The sequence below is a fragment of the Somniosus microcephalus genome, chromosome 3, assembly GCF_052327205.1.
Source record: "Somniosus microcephalus isolate GS21.2 chromosome 3, FLI_Smic_1.0, whole genome shotgun sequence".
NCBI classification, from domain to species: Eukaryota; Metazoa; Chordata; class Chondrichthyes; order Squaliformes; family Somniosidae; genus Somniosus; species Somniosus microcephalus.
In genome coordinates, this window is record NC_140989.1 from 77,619,989 (window position 1) to 77,635,474 (window position 15,486).

The 15,486-nt window shown below is 45.2% G+C and overlaps 1 pseudogene; it reads left to right on the forward strand.

The window, feature by feature from the left end:
- The first annotated feature begins 8,784 nt into the window (after positions 1 to 8,784).
- Positions 8,785 to 15,486, forward strand: part of LOC147121155 (zinc-binding protein A33-like) — a 189,878-nt pseudogene continuing 183,176 nt past the window's right edge.

Below are 15,486 nucleotides of genomic sequence, written 5' to 3' on the forward strand. Positions count from 1 at the left end.
AATCTGACTTGGCATATCTGGTCTTTCTGGCCATGATCTCTCTGTTTCCAACAGATAACTTGGGCCTTGTATCCAAGTTTCGCTCCTCATGAAGTTTTCAGCCTTCAATCCCCGTGAGGCTTGATCTGCTGGGTTTAATGAGGTGTTTACATACCTCCACTGCGATGGTTGTGTAGCTTCTCTAATGGATGAGATTCTGTTTGCTACGAAGGTCTTGAAGCGTATCTTCTCATTCCCTATATACTTCAGCACTGTAGTGCTATCCGTCCAGAAGACAGATTCTTCTAGTGGGAGCTGTAACTCTTTCCGCATCACCTTGTCAACTTTAACTGCAACAACCGCTGCCGTCAACTCCAGTCTCGGGATGGTGACCTGCTTCAGCGGAGCCACCCTGGATTTCCCCATGAGGAAGGAACAATGTTTCTGGCCCTGTTGATTTGTCAGCAAGAGGTAAGTAGCCGTGCCATAGCCGTCCTCACTGGCGTCCGAGAAATGATGTAGTTGAGCTGTCTTTGTAACTCCAAAACTCACAGGCTTGATGCATCTGCTGACGTTGAATCTAGAAGGTTGTTGCAAATCTGTCAACCATCTGAGCCATCTCTGAGCTTGACCTTCTGGAATATCTTCATCCCAGCCTCTCTTGTCTCTACACAGCTCTCCTAGGATCAGCTTCACCGGCAGAATGAGTGGTGCCAGGAATCCAAGAGGGTCGTAGATGGACTGACCATGGAGAGAATCCCTTGTCTTGTGGATGGTCTTTCGTTCACCATTATTCTGAAGTTGAACGTGTCTGACTCAATGCACCATTGTACACCAAGAGTTCTCTCGATAGGAAGGACATCGTGGCTCAGGTCCAGATCTTTGACTTCAGTGGCTCTTTCCTTTTCTGGGATAGAAGCTAGAACTGCTCTGCTGTTGCTTATCCACTTAGTCAGATGGAATCCTCCATTCGAACACAGAGTTCTAAGGTCTCTTGACAGTGCAATGGCATCGTCTTCTGTTGACACGGACTTCAGACAGTCATCGACGTAAAAGTTTCTGAAGATTGTCTCCACAGCCTCTGTTGGTGCCTTGCCTTTGCCATCTTCTGCAGTCTTTCTGAGAGCGTAGCTTGCACAGCTGGGAGATGATGTGGCTCCGAACAAGTGTACAGCCATTCTACATTCCACCATAGCTTGACTAACGTCGCCATCTGGCCACCAAAGGAAACGCAGAAGATCAGCCTCTTCATCAGGGACTCTGACTTGGTAGAACATTGATTCTATTTCCGCCATCATGGCAACGAGCTCTTGTCTAAACCTCATCAAGACGCCAATGAGGGTATTGGTAAGATCAGGACCTTGAAGCAGCTGGTCATTCAGTGAAGTTCCTCTGAATGAAGCGGTGCAGTCAAACACTACACAGATCTTTTTCTTCTTTGGGTGATACACACCATGATGAGGAATGTACCAGACCCTTCCATCTCCTCTGTTCAACTGTTCCTCGGGCACATTTACAGCATAGCCTTTCGCTATGATGTTTCTCATGAAGCCTTTGTAGTCTTCGTGAAAGTCGGGGTTCTTGTTCAGCTTTCTCTTTAGACTGATGGCGCACTGCTCTGCTATGCAGCGGTTGTTTGGCATCTTCGCGGTCTGTCTTCTCAGTGGCAAACCAATGTGATAGTGGCCATCAATGAACTGTGTAGACCTTGTCATCAAATCCATGAACTGATTGTCTTGTGACAGCTCTGTCTTTTCCTCACAGCTGCGTTCTGAGAAGTCTGCGTTGAACTGCTGTATCAACAGCTCTTCAATGCTTGCGATAGAGATACGATTAACTGTGACATTTTGTCGTTGCTCCTTGTTCGACTTGTTGCCATCATCTCTCCTTACCGGTCCATTGACTACCCATCCAAGGGCTGTCCTGACAGCGTAGGGTCCGTCATCCTTGCTGTTTATCACCTGCTATGGCTCCATAGTTTTGTAGGCATTGGTTCCAATTAATTGGCCAATTTCTGCTTCAATGTATGGGAGACGCACCTTTCCCATGTAAGGCCATCTCTCCACATCCTTCTGCAGGGCTAAGTTCCCTATTTTAACAGGAATCTCCCTCTGTGTGAAAACATTAGGCAGGTCTATGAAGTCCTTCTCTTCAAGTCCACACACTTCTAAGTCTGACAGGATGTAACTTTGCACTGACTTCTCATGACCCATAGTGCGTAATAGGATTTCTGTTCTTCTGCCTCTAACGTTCAGCTGTCGCATGAGTGTTTCTGTGCAGAACGTTGCTGAACTACCTGGATCCATGAAGGCGTAAGTCTCCACAAACTTCTCACTCCTCTTAGACTTGATCTTTACAGGTACGATGGCAAGAATATAATCACTGTCACCGGCCCCAGTGAATCCACAAGTCTCTTGTTCTAGTGACACCAGAGCACTTGAAACAACCTTCTCGTCGGTATTGTTTTCTTCACTCTTCTTAGAGACTTGTTCTTCTTTATGGATATGCAGCAGACTGGGATGTTTCCGAGTGCACTCTCTGCATGTTGTTATTTGTTTACAGTTTCTACTCAGGTGCCCCTGAGAAAGACATCCAAAACATAGGCCATTGTACTTCAGAAATTCAATTCTGTCTTTATGTGACTGTGCTTTGATGTCACTGCAGAAATCCAAAGTGTGATTCTTCTGGCAGAATAAACATGGCTTCTGAAAGACATTAGCAGGCGTCACTGTGCTGCTCTTTTTGGGAGATGAGTTCTGAGACTTTTCTTCTCCAGCTTGAGTGACGATAGTTGCAAAGCTGCTTCCCTTGGAATCACCTTTCCTGAGAGTCTTTGATTCAGCAGGCTTGGCTTTCACTCTTCCATCAGTAGTTGGGCTGACATCCTGGATGTTTCCAAACAATGGGTCCATAGCAATTTTAGCCTATTTGTCTATGAAATTCACTAAGTCTGCAAACCTGGCTCTACCTTTCCGTCTCTCCATTATCTTAAAGGCTGTTCCTCTCCATTGTTCTCTCATCCTGTAAGGAAGCTTAGAGATGATGATGCTCATAGTCATAGGATTGTCCATCTCTTCCATGAATTCAACATCCTCCATGGTGTTGCGACATCCTATGAGAAAAAGAACATGTGTTCAATGCCTCCCGATCCTCCGATCTGATCTGTGGCCACTTGATAGCCTTTTCAATATATGCAGTGGCTATCTTCAGCTCGTTACCATAGTGCTCCTGAAGCAACTTCCTGGCTTCTATGTATCCCCGGTCCGGTCTCATGTGTTCACAGCTTCTGACCAGGTCTTGTGGTTTACCACTGGTGTACTGTCCCAGGTAGTACAACTTATCACTGCTGCTCTCTGTTTTGGAGTCAATGGCTTGTTCGAAGGATCTGATGATGGGCTTATACTTGAGTGGGTCGCCTTGGAACACTGGTATGTCTCTTTGAGGGAGTCGAAACAGATTCTGTTGTTTTACAAGCATCTCTGTAATTTTGTTCTGACGTTGCATCACTCGGTATAGGCTTCTCTGTGTGTCTTCAGGCCTCTGGTGGTCATCAGCAGGGTCTAGTCTAGACCGTCTGACGTCTGGGGCAGTAGCACGTGCTCCTGTTAGTGGAGAGGCCTCTCTTCCACGCCGTAATGCCAGGAGATGGTCTTCAGACTCTCTTTTAACTCTTGAAGGTGCCCTGGATCCAACTCTGTGTGACACCATTGACTGGCAGTAGTCGTTCATGCCATCCTGTGAGCCTTCATAATCTTCAAACACTCTCAACTTGGCATTTGAGACCACAATAGCTGTTTTTAGCTCCAGCTGTTCTTTCTTAGCCTTCAGTTGGGCCTGCAGTTGGGCCTGCAGTTGGGCCTGTTGGGCCTGCAGTTGGGCCTCTTCCCGTTCAAGAGCTTGCTTCTCCACTAAAGATGCTGCGCGTGCCATCAACGCTGCCCGTTCAACCTCCTCTCTCATGCGCTGCGATGAGCATGTGGTAGAAGTGACTGACCTGTGTCCAGTAACAGAGCTACCTTCTTTTTGATTTTTGCTCAGTCTGGCTGAAGTCTCTGAAATGCTATCATCTGGTCCGACTTCATCGTCATCTTTATCTTTCTCTGCTGTATCAGCATCTTGATGAATCTTCAACATCCACTGTTCTGTGGCCTTGACATAGTCCTTAATGTTAGATGATTTAAGATCAAACCAGTTGTGCTGATCAGCGTTTCCCTCGTCTTCAGACAAAAGTGCTAATACATCTTCATTGAGTACAGTAAATTCTTCATACAACTTGGAGAAATCATAATGCATTATGTCTTCAACTTTCTCAATATTAGCATTATCTTCCATGAGACAATCAATTATCTTCATTTTTGCAGTTATCTGAGCTAATTTAGCCCTCCTTGCACTTATGCTTCTGAATAGAATGAACAAGGCAAGTAACAGTCACTGTACCTTTGCTTTCTTATATTGCCGTCTGGCTCCGTGACCATTCCTGTATATACGTTCGCCGACAATTCCATCCTTTCCTTCTTAGGGAGCTAGTTTTTGACTAATGTAGTGGCGCTCCGTAGTTTTCAATATGCAGCCACTGAGCTTTGAGGCCTTTAGCAACGAGTAGACGTGTGTCGAAATAAAACATTCCAAAATGTAACTTTGTCTTTTAACTGTTTACTGTGATACATTTCAAACAGAATTTCAAAGTAAAACACGTTTAAACACAATCAAAAACTGTATTGCTCCACAGCCATCAAAGCTTCTACCTTTCCTAGCCTCGTGGTGCTTGAACTGTAAAAATGGCTGGATACCATGTGACAAGCTTAAGGACTATACCATTGGAGCAAGAATAAAGGGGGTCTCTCAGACTATACTATTGGAACAAGAAAAGAGGGGGTTTCTCAATACAATAAGTCAGTCAGGTAAATTAACTATATTATACTAGAATATGCATCAATAATAAACAAATGTACATACATACTGTACCATAATATTTAACCAATATTTTAAGGTATTTTCTTTCTTCTTTACACTTTCTTAAACTTTCATGACTCTTACAAAAGGCGAGCAATGACTGAATGACTGCAGGCAGATGTACACAGAATTGAACATTAGGCTAATAAACACTTTAGTACCTTAAGTGGTAAGAAGACCCAGTCCCGAAACTCTGTGGCCACTCCCACTGTAAGTTTGTTGGAGTTTGCCCGAATGGCGGGAACTGCAAGGCATCGTCTATCCCTTGGAATTTCACCACCCTGGAATTTCATCTGTGGTATTTTGGAGGTGGAGCCTCCGCCCACCCCAATTATGGCCATTGCCGTAAAGTGGGCGGGTGGAGGGGGAGGATGGGAAGGGTGAACCCTGAACGTTAGAGTTCCAGCTTCCCAGGGCTTTGTTGATTGTCAGAGGTATTCCTGGTCAGACCACCGGTAGTTGTGGGGCTCACACGAGGGGTCCAGGCCAAAATCAAAGCCTGGACCTCAGAAACGGAACAAGATTTTTTTTTAAAGGGATGTTGCGGAGACAACATCAGTCTGTTCCTGGAGGGGTCCTGACACCCCTCCCCAACCTCCACCAGACCTTCTGGCAGTTTCACAACGGTGCACACCTTAAGTGTGCCCTTTGTGTTGTAGGTGCCCACCAATGGCAGACTGCCACTGACCCTGGAAAGTCTGCCAGAGTCTGTGGCAGAGGTTCCGGACAGGTACAATCCCAGCATAATTGCCAAGATCGCTGGCCCACAAATGTCAATAAATTTGATAAGAAAGTTTGACCATGTTGCTGCCCACCCACCTTTGTACTATAAGGATACTCCGCTCGTTTCAGTTTCAACAAAGATAGCACATTGGCTACATCTGAACAACTAGGTAATGATGCCTGGAAAAATTGGGAGGAATTTTCAGGAAGTCACAGCCCTAATCATCACCAACATCAGTGTTGTACAATGTGCATGTTTGCTCAGTGAGACAATATTAGAATGTTTGAGAGGCTGCAAAGGAAAATCTATCTTTCATTCCTGGGAATTAAAACTACCGGACTGGATACGGTTGGCCAAACCTGTGCCAGAGACCAGTCTCCACAGTATCTCAAGATATGTGATCGACCACTCCACCTTCTTCAGGATTCTGATTGCAGCAGGATAATAGGAATTGCTAACACTAAAAGCAGACCTCCATATTTGTGCCAGGAACAAAGCAGCAAACTGCAGCTGCAGCACAACATTCTGTTTCAATCTAAAAAGCCTGTCCAGAATGCCAATGACAAAGCTTCGCACACCACTGCTCCTGCCTATTGAAATCTTTCCCAAACAATGTTGCTGCCTGGAATTCAGTCCTTTCTATGCAGAAGTTGAAATGGAGAGCTAACTATTACCTATTGAATTAAGGTTATTGGATCATGAATTTGGCCATGGAAAGGCTGTGGGATAGCCCCCTTGATACCCCAGCTCAAATTATTCAGGCCTTTTGTTCTCTCACCAACCATTAGGGTTCATTTGGTGACACATATACCCTTGTTACAGTTACTTCCAGCTGCACCCTGTTGTTATGTCACCTCATATACAAAATTCTCACTTTTTAAAATCAGTACAATTGCTTAAATGACACAGGCTAGTGCTGTTGACATTAAAGAACAAAATTCTTATCACAACTACACTACCAAATTCCAGCTTCCTAATCGGCATCCTAACCGACTGCCCCCACACTCGCCCCCCCCCCCCAAAAAAAAGGAAAATAAAACATTGGTTAAGTCACTTACTCAGTCACTAAACTGATGATGCCATTCTTACAAAAGGCTTTTGGAGCTGTATTCCCGCTGCTAATCTGTGTTGTACTGACTAGGTTTGTCACACACACACACACACACACACACACACACACACACTCACTCACTCACTCACACAATCGCACACACACTCTCACACACACATTCTTACACACTCTAACACTCAGTCACACACTCTCACACACACACACTCACACACACACACTCACACTCACTCACACACACACGCTCACACTCACTCAGACACATACACACTCATAATTACTCTCACACACACTCAGGCATGCACACTCACTAAGACACACACACACTCACACTCATTCACACTTAGGGTATGATAGTGGTTATGTTACTGAACTAGTAATCCACAGGCCTGGACTAATAATCCAGAGACTTGAGTTCAAATCCCACCATGGCAGCTGGGGAATTTAAATTCACTTAATTAAATAAATCTGGAATAAAAAGCTAATATCAGTAATGGTGATCATGAAACTATTGGATTGTTGTAAAAAAAACCATCTGGTTCACTAATGTCCTTTAGGGAAGCAAATCTTACTTGGTCTGGCCCACTGCAATGTGATTGACTCTTAACTATTCACTGAAATGGTGGCTCACCTTCTCAAGGGCAATTAGGGATGGGCAATAAATGCTGGCCTTGCCAGCGATGCCCACATCCCATGAATGAATAAAAAAACACTCACACACTCACTCAGGCTCTTTCATTCACTTGCACACACAAACAGTTAAAAGGCATTGCAGTTAAAAAGGTGGTTTGTGTCCAATTGGCAATTTCTGACACCACAGCACAGCATAAACAGACACAAACAAAAATGGGCTGCTATAGCAGGTGGTCTTTCAGCTCCCTGCAATTACAATCAAGGTTGGGTTCCTTTTAGAAAATGCATTCTTCATCGAACAATGCATTCTGGTCACGTCTAACAATCCCTTTTATTTGTTATTTATTTCTTCAATCTTTGTTTAGAGGCAGAAAATTGTTTCAAAGACAGTGAATAAAAGTAAAGAATCTTCTAAATTGTGTAATGCTGTGTTCTAAAGTGTTGCTGTCATCTCACAGATTTATTGTTAAAATTATATTTAGCCCGTCCTTGCTCTATATACAATTTAATTCCCCACACGTACTCAGGATCCTCCAGGATCTAATAGATTTTTGAATAGGATTCTGCAAGATATTTTACTTGGAGATTGTGTGCAGTTTGAGTTTTGCGCTGGATGATGTTGCTTAGCCAGTAGAATAGGAACCCGCCGCAGCTTCAACTGATGTCTTGACCAGCTTTTGGTCACTTGCTGCTGTCCATGGACAGCAATGAGCTACTGCACACTGAAGAATTAGACAAATCTTTCATTCCTACCTCACCCAGACCATTAAATGGAGTCTTTTGTTAGACATATCATTTTGATTTTAATAATAGGCCTGAATATCTTGCATTTATGTATAGCTGATTTGTATGAATAATACAAGCATATCAAGTCTGTTTTTAAGAGGATGTCTGGATGTGTCTATTTCATTTGCAAGAGGGAGCACCGTGATATTTGAGTATAAAAGAAGCAGTGACACATTGGTTAAAACAGTACAAATGGGAATAAATAGGAAAATTAATAGATTTTTCTTTTAATGAAAAGGGGCTGGCATGAGATGCTGGAAGCAGAGTGACAATACTCTCCTAGGTATTGTATTCCTATCATATTCAAATACAAGTGGGTAGAGTATAAGTGCCTCTAAGTACACCTAAAAGAGATGGTGCCTTGTAATCATTGTTTCAACAATTGACAGTTGTTTACACAACAGTAGCATGTTTTGTTCTGATTTGAATAATAAACATGCTTAAATACCAGTGAGACAATAGAAATATAATTGAAATATAGCTTAAAGCAATCTACAAACATTGTGAGACACATTTATTTTTAGTAAAATTCTATCCTTGCATGTTGCTTTTCAAAATAAATAAATTCAACTTATTGTTTCTCAAATGTGTTCTGACCTGATAGAAAAAATATTTATGCCTGGAAACTGCTGTCAACGTAATGCCTTCTGATGGCGGCTGTTGCACAGCTGAGAGCAGCAGTTCCCAGAGTAACGACTCTGGCGCCTTCTCTATTCGGCAAGTGCCGGTCTTAAAACTGCTGGAGGATCTGGAGGACAGCCAAAGAAGGGACAAGGCCATGGCACACAGAGGAACAAAAGAAGAGCTCACAATTTCAGTGAGGCAGACCTCCAAACCCTTCTTGAGGAGAAAGAGACTGCTGGGTCTCCATGGGAGGAAACCTTTATGTCCTATCCCCTTGCACCTCCCTTTGGTCCTCAGAATTATTTGCTATGCCTCCTATTTTAATATTGTCTGCTAATTTGGATACCTTTCCTTCTAGCCCTATCTCGAAATCACACAGTAAACAGAAGCGCTCCTAGAATAGAGCCCTGTGTGAGGACCTGTGTGTGTGAGATCCTGCCCATAACTCCTGCTCTCTGGGGTAGAAATTGGACCTCATTGCACCCGCTTTACGGGTGCAAAACAAGTGCAACAATGCCTAATTTCAAGGACCAACGTCCTGCACTCCAAGGACGCCTGAACGATGTCCAAGCCAAAATTGGGTCGGGCCATTTTTCGGGTGTCTGGGTCATCGCCTAAAATAAGCATATGCTAATGAGGGGCCTAATGCTTGTTTTAGGGCCCCTCAAGAAAATTGGCCTGGTCTGCTCAGGTTCTTCAGGTATGGATGCGGCCTAGCAAGTGTTTCGGCACCAAAAAGGTACTTTTTTTTAATTCATGCTGAGCCAGGAATAGCAGAAGTGCTCATCCCAGCTTTACAGCACTCCTGCCAGTCGCAATTGTCTCCCTCCACTATCCCATCCTCCCCAGGAATTAACGGAGGGCTGCTGTCAGCAAGGCATGCAGCCCGAAATTCGCTCTTCAGACCAGTGAGCTATCTGTGGAAGCACAGCAGGCTCCGGCAACTCGCCAGGATTATTTAGGTGAACCTCAAGGACCAATTTCTTCTGATCCTCGGGCCTCCCTCTTCGGGTGCAGCAATTGTTCCCTGCACCCATTTGGCTCCCGTCATGTCTTCAAAGACATTCAATGACCTGACCAGGGCAGGCAAGGTAACATACCAGACACTTTCCCTTTTCTTGGTTGGGCCTGCTGGGTACCAGCACACTCTCCACCCCTTAAAATTAACAGCTTCACGCTGCACTCTGATTATGGGGAGGGTGAGCAACTCAAGATTTTGTAGTATGTGGTGTTACCTTGAAGTGCATGTCCACAGATCCCTGAAGGTAACAGGACAGGTAGATAAGGTGGTTACAAAGGCATATGGGATACTTCCCATTATTAGCTGAGGCACAGAATATAAGAGCAGGGGGGTTATGCTTGAACTGTATAAAACACTAGTTAGGCCACAGCTAGAGTACTGCGTGCAGTTCTGGTCACCACATTACAGGAAACATGTGATTTCACTAGAGAGGGTACAGAGGAGATTTATGAGGATGTTTCCAGAACTGGAGAATTTTAGCTATGAGGAAAGTTTGGATAGGCTGGGGTTGTTTTCTTTGGAACAGAGGAGGCTGAGGGGAGACTTGATTGAGGTGTATAAAATTATGAGGGGCCTAGATAGAGTGGATAGGAAATACCTATTTCCCTTAGCAGCGAGATCAATAACGAGGGGACATAGATTTAAAGTAATTGGCAGAAGGATTAGAGGGGAGTTGAGGAGAACTTTTTTCACCCATAGGGTGGTGGGAGTCTGGAACTCACTGCCTGAAAGGGTGGTAGGGGCAGAAACCCTCTTCACATTTATAAAGTACTTGGAGATGCACTTGAAGTGCTGAAAACTGCAAGGCTATGGACCAAGAGCTGGAAAGTGGGATCAAGCTGGATAGCACTTTTTCAACCAGCGCAGACACGATGGGCCGAATGGCCTCCTCCTGTGCCATAAATTTCTATGATTCAATGATTCTATGCACTTGACCAAAAAAGCAGCCCACTCTTTCCATGGAATTTACTATTAAACACACCTTCAATCTCCCTGTAATACTGTGTGACTGTATCCTGCAAATACTGAATTGAAATGTCTTGATATGTTCTTTCTTTACCGAGGTGATACTGCATCACTGCTGTACACACATCAGATATATACATCCTAGTGACTCATAAGAACAGCAGTATCTGCAGCACAGCTAACCAGAATGTGGGAGGAGCATCACACCTACATGCAGGCTCTGAGGTCAACCTCCAAGGATGTATGGCAAGGATGACCGTTTAAAAGAGCATGTTGTTCTCCAGTTCCTTCTGGTAATTCTTGAATTCACCTACAATGTTCAGTACATCTGATTATACATCAGCTTTCTAGTCAGAATAACACCAGCCTGACATTTATACCACGGATTCCTTTGATATGGGCCCAATTTCCTTGAACAAATAAACAACAAAAACAACTTGCCTTTTAATAGCACCTTTACAAAAAAGCATCTCAAATCACTTCACAGAGCCGTAATCAATAAATGGATAATGGGCCAAAGAAGGAGATATTAGGAGGGGTGGCCAAAAGCTTGGTTAACGAAGTGGGTTTTAAGGAGGGTTTAACTGAGGAGCGAGTGGTGGGGAGGCAGAGTGTTCAGAGAGGGAATTCCAGAATGTGGGGTCTAGGTGGCTGAAAGCACGGCTGCCAATGCTGGGGTGAAGGGAGGCAGTGATGCACACAACTCCAGAGTCAGAACAATGGAGAGTTCAGGGTGGGGATTGTAGGACTGCTGGAGGTTACAGAGATAGGGAGAGATGAGACCATGAAGGGATTTAAACACACAGAACAACATTTTGAATTTGAGGCATTGGTAAACAATACAATGAGTGAGGATAGAGTTGATGGTTAAGTGGGACTTGATCAGGGATAAGCTACACGCAGCAGAGTTTTGGATGAGCTAATGTTTACACAGGGTGGGAGGCCATTGTCGAGAATTTGAATAGCTGAAGTGACAAAGGCATGGATGAGGGTTTCAGTGGAAGATGGGCTGAGGTAGGCATGGAGGCAGAGTTTTTTAAAATTCATTCCCAGGATGTGGGCATCGCTGGCAAGGCCAGCATTTATTGTCCATCCCTAATTGCCCTTGAGAAGGCGGTGGTGAGCCGCCTTCTTGAACCTTGCAGTCCGTGCGGTGAAGGTACTTCCACAGTGCTGTTAGGGAGGGAGTTCCAGGATTTTGACCCACTGATGATGAAGGAACGGCGATATATTTCCAAGTCAGGATGGTGTGTGACTTGGAGGGGAACTTGGCGGTGGTGGTGTTCCCATGTGCCTGCTGCCCTTGTCCTTCTAGGTGGAAGAAGTCACGGGTTTGGGAGGTACTGTCGAAGAAGCCTTGGCGAGTTGCTGCAGTGCATCTTGTAGATGGTACACACTACAGCCACGGTGCGCCGGTGGTGGAGGGAGTGAATGTTTAAGGTGGTGGATGAGGTGCCAATCAAGCAGGCTGCTTTTTCCTGGATGATGTCGAGCTTCTTGAGTGTTGTTGGAGCTGCACTCATCCAGGCAAGTGGAGAGTATTCCATCACACTCCTGACTTGTGCCTTGTAGATGGTGGAAAGGCTTTGGGGAATCAGGAGGTGAGTCACTCGCCGCAGAATACCCAGCTTCTGACCTGCTCTTACAGCCACAGAATTTTGTGGTTGGTCCAGTTTAGTTTCTGGTCAATGGTGACCCCAGGTTGATGGTGGGGGATTCGATGATGGTAATGCCAATGAATGTCATGGGGAAGTGGTTAGACTTTCTCTTATTGGAGATGGTCATTGCCTGGGACTTGTGTGGCGCGAATATTACTTGCCACTTATCAGCCCAAGCCTGAACATCGTCCAGGTCTTGCTGCATGCGGGCATGGACTGCTTCATTATCTGAGGAGTTGCGAATGGAGCTGAACACTGTGCAGCCATCAGCGAACATCCCCACTTCTGACCTTATGATGGAGGGAAGGTCATTAATGAAGCAGCTGAAGATGGTTGGGCTGAGGGCACTGCCCTGAGGTGATGTTACATAGGTGGAAGTAGGCGGTCTTTGTAACAGAGCCGATATGGGGTCAGTAACTCAGGTTGTGGTCACATAGGAAGCTAAGGTTGCGAACAGCTTTACTCAACCCGAGGCAGTAGTCAGGAAGGGGGATGGAATCAATGGTAAGGGTACAGTTTGGCAGGGGCTGAAAGACAATGGCTTTGGTCTTCTCAATGCTTAGCTGCAGGAAATTGCAGCTCTTCCAAGACTGGATGTCACACAGGTAGTCTGACAGCACAAATTCAGTGGAGCAGGCAAAAGAGAGGTGGAGAGATAGAGCTGGATGTCGTCAGCATATATGTGGGAGCTGAACACATGTCTGCAGATGATGTTGCCAAAGGGCAGCATGTAGATGAGTAGGAGATGGGGCCATAAACAGATCTTTAAGGGGCTCCGGAGGTAATGGTGCAGAGGCAGGAAGAGAAGCCATTGCTGAAGTTAATGTGCCTATAATTGGATAGCTAAGGGCAGAACCAAGCAAGAGCAATCTGACTGAGCCGGACAATGGAGGAGAAGGATTCGAGGAGGATGGTGTAGTTGACTGTGTGGAAGGCTGCAGAGAGGTTGAGGAAGAAGAAGAGGTACAATGCACCATGATCATAGTCACAGAAAATAGCAATAATAAAGAATAAAGCAAACAGAGTCTATAGGCAGGATTTTCTTCTAGATTAGAACCTGCTTTCAGACAGCTTCTGGGCAGATGGGAGCATAAATTGTTTCAGGGAATTGTTCTGCCAGCTTCCTGACCTTTGCCGCCACTTCCAGGAATTTCTGCCAAAAGTGATGGTGGACATTGAATACAATGTATAAAAATGATCGGGTAATAACGGGAATACATCATCCGATGTATTTACTGTTACCAGTACTTTAACAATGCTTGACACCAGGCCATTGCACTCCTGGAGGCCAGCATTGCTGAGGAGGATTAAAATTGAAAGGACCCAGTGCAATTGATCACAGAGCTAGAGATCAGAGATAACATCTTATTAGTCATTTCTGGTTTGACCCAGTACTGCACGCCAGGCGATGCTGTGACCCACAGCAATTTTCCTCCACCCACCCAGGTAGGCAACGCAACGCAATGCAACGCAACTTTCCTGGAAATATCATTGGGAGCCCACCACCAACATTCAAAAGATACTAACCCCGGTCGACCTGCTGGGGTCAGACCAGGGACATACTGGTGGGTGGACATCTCACCCCGATGTACTTCCAGTGGGATGCTCATCATAGAGGAAGACCCAGACCTAACAGTCTTAACAGTCGCGCCTGCCAGTTTACGTTTTCTTGCATCACAGACAAGACTATTTTATCACATGACAATCTCGTAGACTCTCAAAAAACATCTCTGAGATTAAAATACAATATTAATGAGACTAAGGTGGAAACACATTGAAAAACCCCCTTTACAATACATTGGTACAACTTATAACAGGAGCTGTCATGGTATTGATGGGCTATTGGCACTTTGTAGATTTTCATTAAAATTTAAACACACTATCACCAAAAAAAATGTTTATCTTGACGAATTGTTAACAGATATCTAACAGACAGACAAGCCCTCCTTGAGCAACCAAATCAGTTTCAAATAAACATCTTACATAAGGGAACCAAAGCAAGGGCTCCTTAGATGATGAGGGAGTTAGAGAAGATGATGAAACAAAAAAGAGGGTGCATGATGCATGTCAGGTGAATTCTGCAAGGGAGAACTAGAACAAATACAATAAGTTGAGAGGGGAAGTGAAGATGAAAATAAGATTGGCAAAGAGAGAATATGAGAATAGAATGGCGGTTAACATAAAAGGGAACCCAAAAATCTTCTACTGGCATGTAAACAGTAAGCGGGTAGTAAAAGGCGGGGTGGGGCCTATTAGGAACAAAGAAGGTGATGTATGCTTAGAGGCACAGGGAAAGGCTAGAATACTCAATGAATACTTTGTATCTTTGTTTACTAAGGAGGTGGATGCTGACAAAATATTGGTAGAAGTGGAAAAGGTAGAAGCAATGGAAGGGCTGAAAATTGATAGACACGATGTACTAGAAAGACTGGGGCCTAGAAATTCAGTATAGCCACGTTTGGGGCGCTACAGCATGGCGTTCGCTAACTTTTGCGCCCGGCGCAACTTAGCGCCACCTTCGCCGATATTCAGTTGCATCGCCCCAAGAGGTTGCTGCTGTGCTAAAGTAGGCGATGCACGACTATCATTAGGTGCTAAGCCGGCGATCCGGGGCGCAAACACCGAAGGCGGGCGCAGCGCAGGTGCGGCGAGTTGCTCATTGAGGGCAGACAGTCAGGCACCGGTCAGCACTTAAAGGGGGAGGGTGGAATTGTTTGGCTGCCATGCCCTGCACACTACAGCCCTAAGGCAAGGCCTGAACACTGCTTCTAGAACTGCTCCACGCCCAGGAGAATGGAGAAGGCCAGGGAGAGAGTGCAGCGCTTCGGCGAGGGTGACCTGAGGCTGCTGGTTGGCGCAGTGGACCGCAGGCGCCATATCCGCTTCCCTGAGGGTGGCAGGAGGCCGCTGCCCGCCGAATATCGGAAAACATGGAGGGATGTGGCAAACAGGGTCACGTCCAACAGCATGGTTGGCAGGACACCAACCCAATGCCGGAAAAAATTCAACGACCTCACTCGGGTTGTCAGGGTGAGTACCCTTTCCAGTATCCTCCTCATCCCTGCATGTGCAC